The following is a 7,019-nucleotide window of genomic DNA, read 5'->3' as shown; positions in this document are numbered from 1 at the left end:
CCATATATATGTCATATGACGAGGTGGCCTTCCAGCGCCCTACAGGTGCTGGTTCCTGTTCGTCTCCTACATCGTCGTCCATGCCGTCGATGTCTTCGGAGCCGAAGTCAAGCATGTCGGTTAGATCGTCGACAGTGGCTACAAAGTGGGTGGTGGGTGGGGTTTGAATTTCCTCATCGTCCGTATCCCACCCTCGCTGACCGTAGTCCGGCCAGGGCTCTCCTGATAAAGAGAGAGACTTAAGAGAATTCAGGATGTCGCAAAAAGGCGAATGCTAAAAGATGTCTGCGGCGGTGAACTCCATTATCGTCGCCCAATCGGATTCGATTGGCAGGGGGGCGGGGGGTTCGGAGTCCGGGGAGGAGTCCGGATCCTCGGAGTCACGGGTCGTGCAGAGTGCGGGGCTAGCGTTTGGCTCGATCGCTTTTGGGATCGCAGCCCCCAAGGTGACATCCAACCGCTCATCCTTGATTGCGCAATAGGCTCCGAGTTAGGGGTCGGAACCGATGCGTGTGCGGCCTCCAGGACACTGTCCGGGGGCAGAGCTAGATCATGCCCCTCGAGATAGTGCGGCGCGCTTGGCCGTGGCTCGAGTCCGTCGAAGATCAAGTCTCCACGGATGTCAGCCGTGTAGTTTAAGCTTCCAAACCTGACTTGATGGCCAGGGGCGTAGCTTTCGATCTGCTCCAGGTGGCCGAGCGAATTGGCCCACAGAGCGAAGCCACCGAAGACGAAGATCTGTCCGGGGAGAAAAGTCTCACCCTGGACCGCATCGTTGTTGATGATCAAAGGAGCCATCGGGCCTACAAGCGACGACACAGAGGAACTCTCAATGAAAGCACCAATGTCGGTGTCAAAACCGGCAGATCTCGGGTAGGGGGTCCCGAACTGTGCGTCTAGGCCGGATGGTAACAGGAGGCAGGGAACATGATGTTTTACCCAGGTTCGGGCCCTCTTGATGGAGGTAAAACCCTATGTCCTGCTTGATTAATATTGATGATATGGGTAGTACAAGAGTAGATCTACCACGAGATCAAGGAGGCTAAACCCTAGAAGCTAGCCTATGGTATGATTGTTGTATATGGAGTTGATTGCCTACGGGCTACAACCCCTCGGTTTATATAGACACCGGATAGGGTTAGGGTTACATGGAGTCTGTTACAATGGTAGGAGATCTTGAATATCCGCATCGCCAAGCTTGCCTTCCACGCCAAGGAAAGTCCCATCCGGACACGGGACGAAGTCTTCAATCTTGTATCTTCATAGTCCAGGAGTCCGGCTGAAGGTATAGTCCGGCTACCCGAACACCCCCTAATCCAGGACTCCCTCAGCTGCTATTGCTTTCTTCATGACTTATACATGTTCTTATGACTATAAGATTATGCAACTCCCGATTACCGGAGGAACACTTTGTGTGCTACCAAACATCACAACATAACTGGGTGATCATAAAGGTGCCCTATAGGTGTCTCCAATGGTACTTGTTGAGTTGGCGTAGATCAAGATTAGGATTTGTCACTCCAATTGTCGGAGAGGTATCTCTGGGCCCTCTCGGTAATGCACATCACAATAAGCCTTGCAAGCAATGTGGCCAATGAGTTAGTTGTGGGATGTTGCATTACGGAACAAGTAAAGAGGCTCGCTAGGAACGAGATTGAACTAGGTATTGAGATACCGACGATCGAATCTCGGGCAAGTAACATACCGATGACAAAGGGAACAACGTATGTTGTTATGCGGTTTGACCGATTAAGATCTTCGTAGAATATGTAGGAACTAATATGAGCATCCAGGTTCCGCTATTGGTTATTGACCGGAGACGTGTCTCGGTCATGTCTACATAGTTCTCGAACCCGTAGGGTCCACATGCTTAAAGTTCTGTGACGATCGGTATTATGAGTTTTTGTGTTTTGATGTACCGAAGGTAGTTCAGAGTCCCGGATATGATCACGGACATGACGAGGAGTCTCTAAATGGTCGAGTCGTAAAGATCGATATATTGGATGACTATGTTCGGATACCGGAAAGGTTTCGGACATTTACCGGAGTACCGGGGGTTACCGGAACCCCCTGGGGAGTATATTGGGCCTAATGGGCCTTAGTGGGAGAAGAGGAGGGGCGGTCAAGGGCAGCCGCGCGCCCCCTCCCCCTCTAGTCCGAATTGGGCAAGGAGGGGGGCGGCGCCCCCCTTTCCTTCTCTCTTCTCTCCCTTCCTTCTCCTCTCCTACTTCAACTAGGAAAAGAGGGAGTCCTACTCCCGATGGGAGTAGGACTCCCCCCTTGGCGCGCCCTCCTCCTTGGTCGGCCGCCTCCCCCTAGCTCCTTTATATACGGGGGCAGGGGGCACCCCATAGACACAACAATTGATCTGTTGATCTTTTAGCCGTGTGCGGTGCCCCCTCCACCATAATCCACCTCAGTTATATCGTAGCGGTGCTTAGGTGAAGCCCTGCGATGTTAGCTTCATCAACATCGTCACCACGCCGTCGTGCTGACGAACCTCTTCCCCGAGCTCTACTGGATCGTGAGTTCGCGGGACGTCACCGAGCTGAACATGTGCTGAACGCGGAGGTGCCGTATGTTCGGTACTGAGGATCCGTCGATCGTGAAGACGTACGACTACATCAACCGCGTTATCATAACGCTTCCGCTTAACGGTCTACGAGGGTTCGTGGACGACACTCTACCCTCTCGTTGCTATGCATCACCATGATCTTGCGTGTGCGTAGGAATTTTTTTGAAGTTACTGTTGTCAGTGTCAAAACCGGCAGATCTCGGGTAGGGGGTCCCAAACTGTGCGTCTAAGGCGGATGGTAACAGGAGGTGGGGTCACGATGTTTACCCAGGTTCGGACCGTCTTGATGGAGGTAATACCCTGCGTCTTGCTTGATTGATATTGATGATATGAGTATTACAAGAGTTGATCTACCACGAGATCGTAGAGGCTAAACCCTAGAAGCTAGCATATGGTATGATTGTTGTTGTCCTACGGACTAAATCCTCCGGTTTATATAGACACCGGAGGGGGCTACGGTTACAGAGTCAGTTACAAGGGAGGAGATCTACATATCCATATTGCCAAGCTTGCCTTCCATGCCAAGGAGAGTCCCATCCGGACACGGGACGAAGTCTTCAATCTTGTATCTTCATAGTCCAACAGTCCGGCCAAAGGATATAGTCCGGCTGTCCGGAGACCCCCTAATCCAGGACTCCCTCAGTAGCCCCTGAACCAGGCTTCAATGACGATGAGTCCGGCGTGCAGATTTGTCTTCGGCATTGCAAGGCAGGTTCTTCCTCCAAATACTCCATAGAAGATTCTGAACACAAGGATAGTGTCCGGCTCTGCAAAACAAGTTCCACATACAACCGTAGAGAGAATAATATTTCCACAAATCTAATCTGCTGGCACGTTTGACGGCATGACATCATACCACGGCTCGGTCATTATTCGAACCGTTCTTCTCAACCAGCACTGCACATATCGCGAGGCGGTTTTCTTGACACGTCTTATCGAAGCAGAGATCGTGTCCCCTTATCACGGGATTCTCATCAATACGGACGTGGGTAACCCAACTGCGCCATCAATTACGGCGCTCGGGGAATAAATAATTTTACCAGGTAAGTGGGGAGGCGCATCGCCTCTTTCGCCCTTATAAAGGGAGAAAGATTCACCCTTTTTACCCACGCCTTCTTCCTCCTTGCTTATCCATTCTCGCGCACTCGAGCTCCAGTGCCAAGTTCATGTCTTTCTCCTTGTACCACTCCAAACATGTCCGGAGCGGGAGGCAAGTGGATGGTCTCCTCCGTCATGGAGGAGAACATCGCAAAGCTACGGGAAGCCGGATATCTGGCCGCGGACATCGCGCACCAGCTGCCGGATGTGGGGCAGATCATCCCTATGCCCGCACCCCATGAGAGGGTAGTTTTCCTTACCCACTTTGTCCGCGGACTAGGATTTTCGCTTCATCCGTTTGTCCGCGGGCTCATGTTCTACTACGGGCTAGATTTTCATGATCTGGCCCCAATTTTATCCTCAACATCTCGGAATTTATCATCGTATGCGAGGCCTTCCTCCGCATCAGACCCCACTTCGGCCTCTGGCTGAAGACCTTCACTATTAAACCGATGGTGGTGGTCGGCCAGCAAGCAGAGTGCGGAGACGCCATGGTGGGAAAAATGTCTAACGTCACCTGGCTCGAAGGCTCCTATGTGGATACCATAAAGGGGTGGCAATCGGGGTGGTTCTACATCACCGAGCCGCGCGACACCAACTGGGTGGCGGCCCCCGAATTTCGATCCGGAATCCCCACGCGGCTCACCGCCTGGAAAGAAAAGGGCATGTCACGGGGTTCCCCGGTAGAGCTGACCGGACTCCAGACCTGCATCAAGAACATGATGAGCAAGAAAATCAAGCTCGTCAACATGGTCCAGGTCATGCTCTTCCACCGGATTCTCCCGTGTCAACACGGGTATTCAATTTGTGGGAGTTCGACCCGGCCAAGCACCAGACGCTGCAAGAGCTCTTCGACACAACGCACAAGGACGTCTGGAAGGTGCTGTTCAAGGGCGCCGAGGTACCTCCTCCCCTTACCGAGGACCGCGGACTCAGCGCAAAGCGCCATGCCAATCTAGTAAGTTTTGATATCTCGCAGGATATTTATTTGCCCCAGTTTAATCATGTGCGGGATCTAAGCTTCCATGCCATTAACAGGATTGGGTAAAGACAGCGGAGCAGATTGATTGCCAGCCCCCCTTCCTGAAGATCCTGCAGATGCTCTCCTAACAGAGATGCTGGTTCCGACGCCTTACGAGGTGCCGGTGAAGAAGGCCAAGAAGAAGGCCGCGGGACCCGAAAGGGTCTCCGGCGCAAGGTTATATCAGACTCATCGTCCGATAACTCCGACGTGCCCTCCTCCCACGAAAACAAGGAGGAGGAAGAGGAAAGTTCTCCCCCCAGCCAGGGGAGACAAGAAAAGGAAGGCCGCCCCAACCGGGGAGGCCGAAGGGTCCAAGAAGGGAAGGACCATCCTTCCGGACTGCACCACGACGGCCGCCCACAGCGACGACGAGTGGTTACCCAGGGACAAGCCCCTGGCGAAGTCGTAAGTATCCGGATACCGTAGTAATTCATGGTATGTTTTATTGCACTGCTTCTCCTTACGCCGAATATGATTATGCAGTCCGTCCCGAGCCCGTATCGACGTATCTTCGTCGGACGGTTCTTTGGACTCGTCGGATATGAATAGCGATTCACTTCCGACCGCCTCCACCCCTTGCCCTACGGACAGCGTCGAGGTGTTGTCTCAAAAGGCACCGAGCCGAGGGGAGGTAGTCCTGGGGGCGCCTCAAGGCGACCTTCCGGACCCTGGGCGCAAAGGGAGCAAGACTCCCACGGGCTCCAAGTTCGGCCCCCAGCCGAACACTGCACCGGAACCTTCGGTGGTTCTGGACTCTGGCAGGTGACCTCCCATTAAGGGGGGCAAGCCGGCCGTGCCGGTGGCCTCTGTCCATCCAGAGGCACCGGACAACTTGCTGGAAGCGCTTCGCGGTGCTTCCATCGACGAAGAGCACCGCACTATCATGAGTGCAGTGATCGACAAAGTTCAGTCCACCAAAAACGGACTAACCGAAGCCTGTGCTAGCCTCCTAACAGGCTTTCAGGTAAGCAATCAAAATATAGGAAAATATTACCGCATAGACAGTAGCCCCTGATGCTCTGTTTGGCGTTCGCAAAGAAAGGCCGAATAGAGGATCAAATAATGACTCAGGAGTCTAATAATAATATGTCTAAGTGCATATGCATGCTTCACTGCTGGTCGCTGCCGCACGTACTGCGGAGGTCGCTGCACTGAAGCAGGACCTTGAGCGGTCCGAGGACGAGCTCGGCCTTACCAAGAGGCAGCTCGAGGAGAGCAAAGGTAAGCAATACCTTGTCTATATATTAAAAATAAATTTGGTTGTAAAATAATAGGATCATCATGAATTTTCCAGGGGCCACAACTTAGGTGGCGACCCTGAAGAAGGCGCTATCCGAGGCCGAAGACAAAGCGGCCAAGGAGCGCATTGAGCGGGAAAAGCAAGAAGCCTGGGTAGGCGAGCTGCAGCAAGAGCTCGAGGCTCTCACCAAAAAACACGAGTCCTTGGAGCTTGACTCTAAGACGCGAGAGTCTGAGCTTGTGAAGGCGCTCGCAAGCACACAGAACACCAGGGCTGAAGCCCACAAGGCCCTCCAGAATATTGATGCGGTGAAGAAGATAGCAGCGGGTAAGGCATTCATTATGCAAAGCAAGCATGTGAAGGAAACTTTCCGTTTACTTACCCGAGTTCGGAGCTCTCCAGGAGCGTTCGCAGATCTTCCCCGTAGTGTGCTAGATGCCGCGGAGTTTTACCGAGCTGAGGAGGGGAGCTCGACGGAAAAGTTGTTCTGGTCTCAGTATACAGGGACCGAACACCCAATGCCCTTGAGAGACCAGCTCAAGCAACTGGTCGAGCTTCACAAGGCGGCCGAACAGGCCATGAAGGGTCTTATAGTCCGGATGTGGCCTGGCGATCCCCTGCCTAGCAGCTACTTCGGTCTGGTGAGGCGGCTTGTGGATGCCTATCCACGGCTTGAAGTCATAAAGCGGTCCGTCTACATCAAGGGTGCGCACAGGGCTTTTGCCCGGGCGAAGGTGCACTGGGCGAAGCTGGACGCCGTAAAGCTGGTGAAGGAGGGGCCGCCGGAGGGCAAGGAGCATCATTGCCCCGAAATGTATTATGACAGTGTCCTGAAGGGTTCCCGCCTTGTGGCGGAGGAATGTGCTAAAGATGTAATTTTTGAATAAACATGCTCATGTGATCCTGTAATGTGAAACGAGTTCATTTGCGCTATGCAACGCTTTTTGAATTTAAAATATTACCTTCTGTGCGGCCGTTTATAAAATTTGAGAGTTGGCCAGTCGTCGGCTTCTGCCCCCATGTAGCTAGTACTGGGGTGTTCGGGATAAACCTGAACACTATTTATCCCAATTTTGGGTCCT

This window comes from Triticum urartu, chromosome 3A, assembly GCF_056163025.1.
Source record: "Triticum urartu cultivar PI428250 chromosome 3A, HENAU_Tu73, whole genome shotgun sequence".
Taxonomy (NCBI): domain Eukaryota; kingdom Viridiplantae; phylum Streptophyta; class Magnoliopsida; order Poales; family Poaceae; genus Triticum; species Triticum urartu.
The sequence above is the reverse complement of the archived record's forward strand: the minus strand, read 5'-3'. Positions refer to the sequence as shown.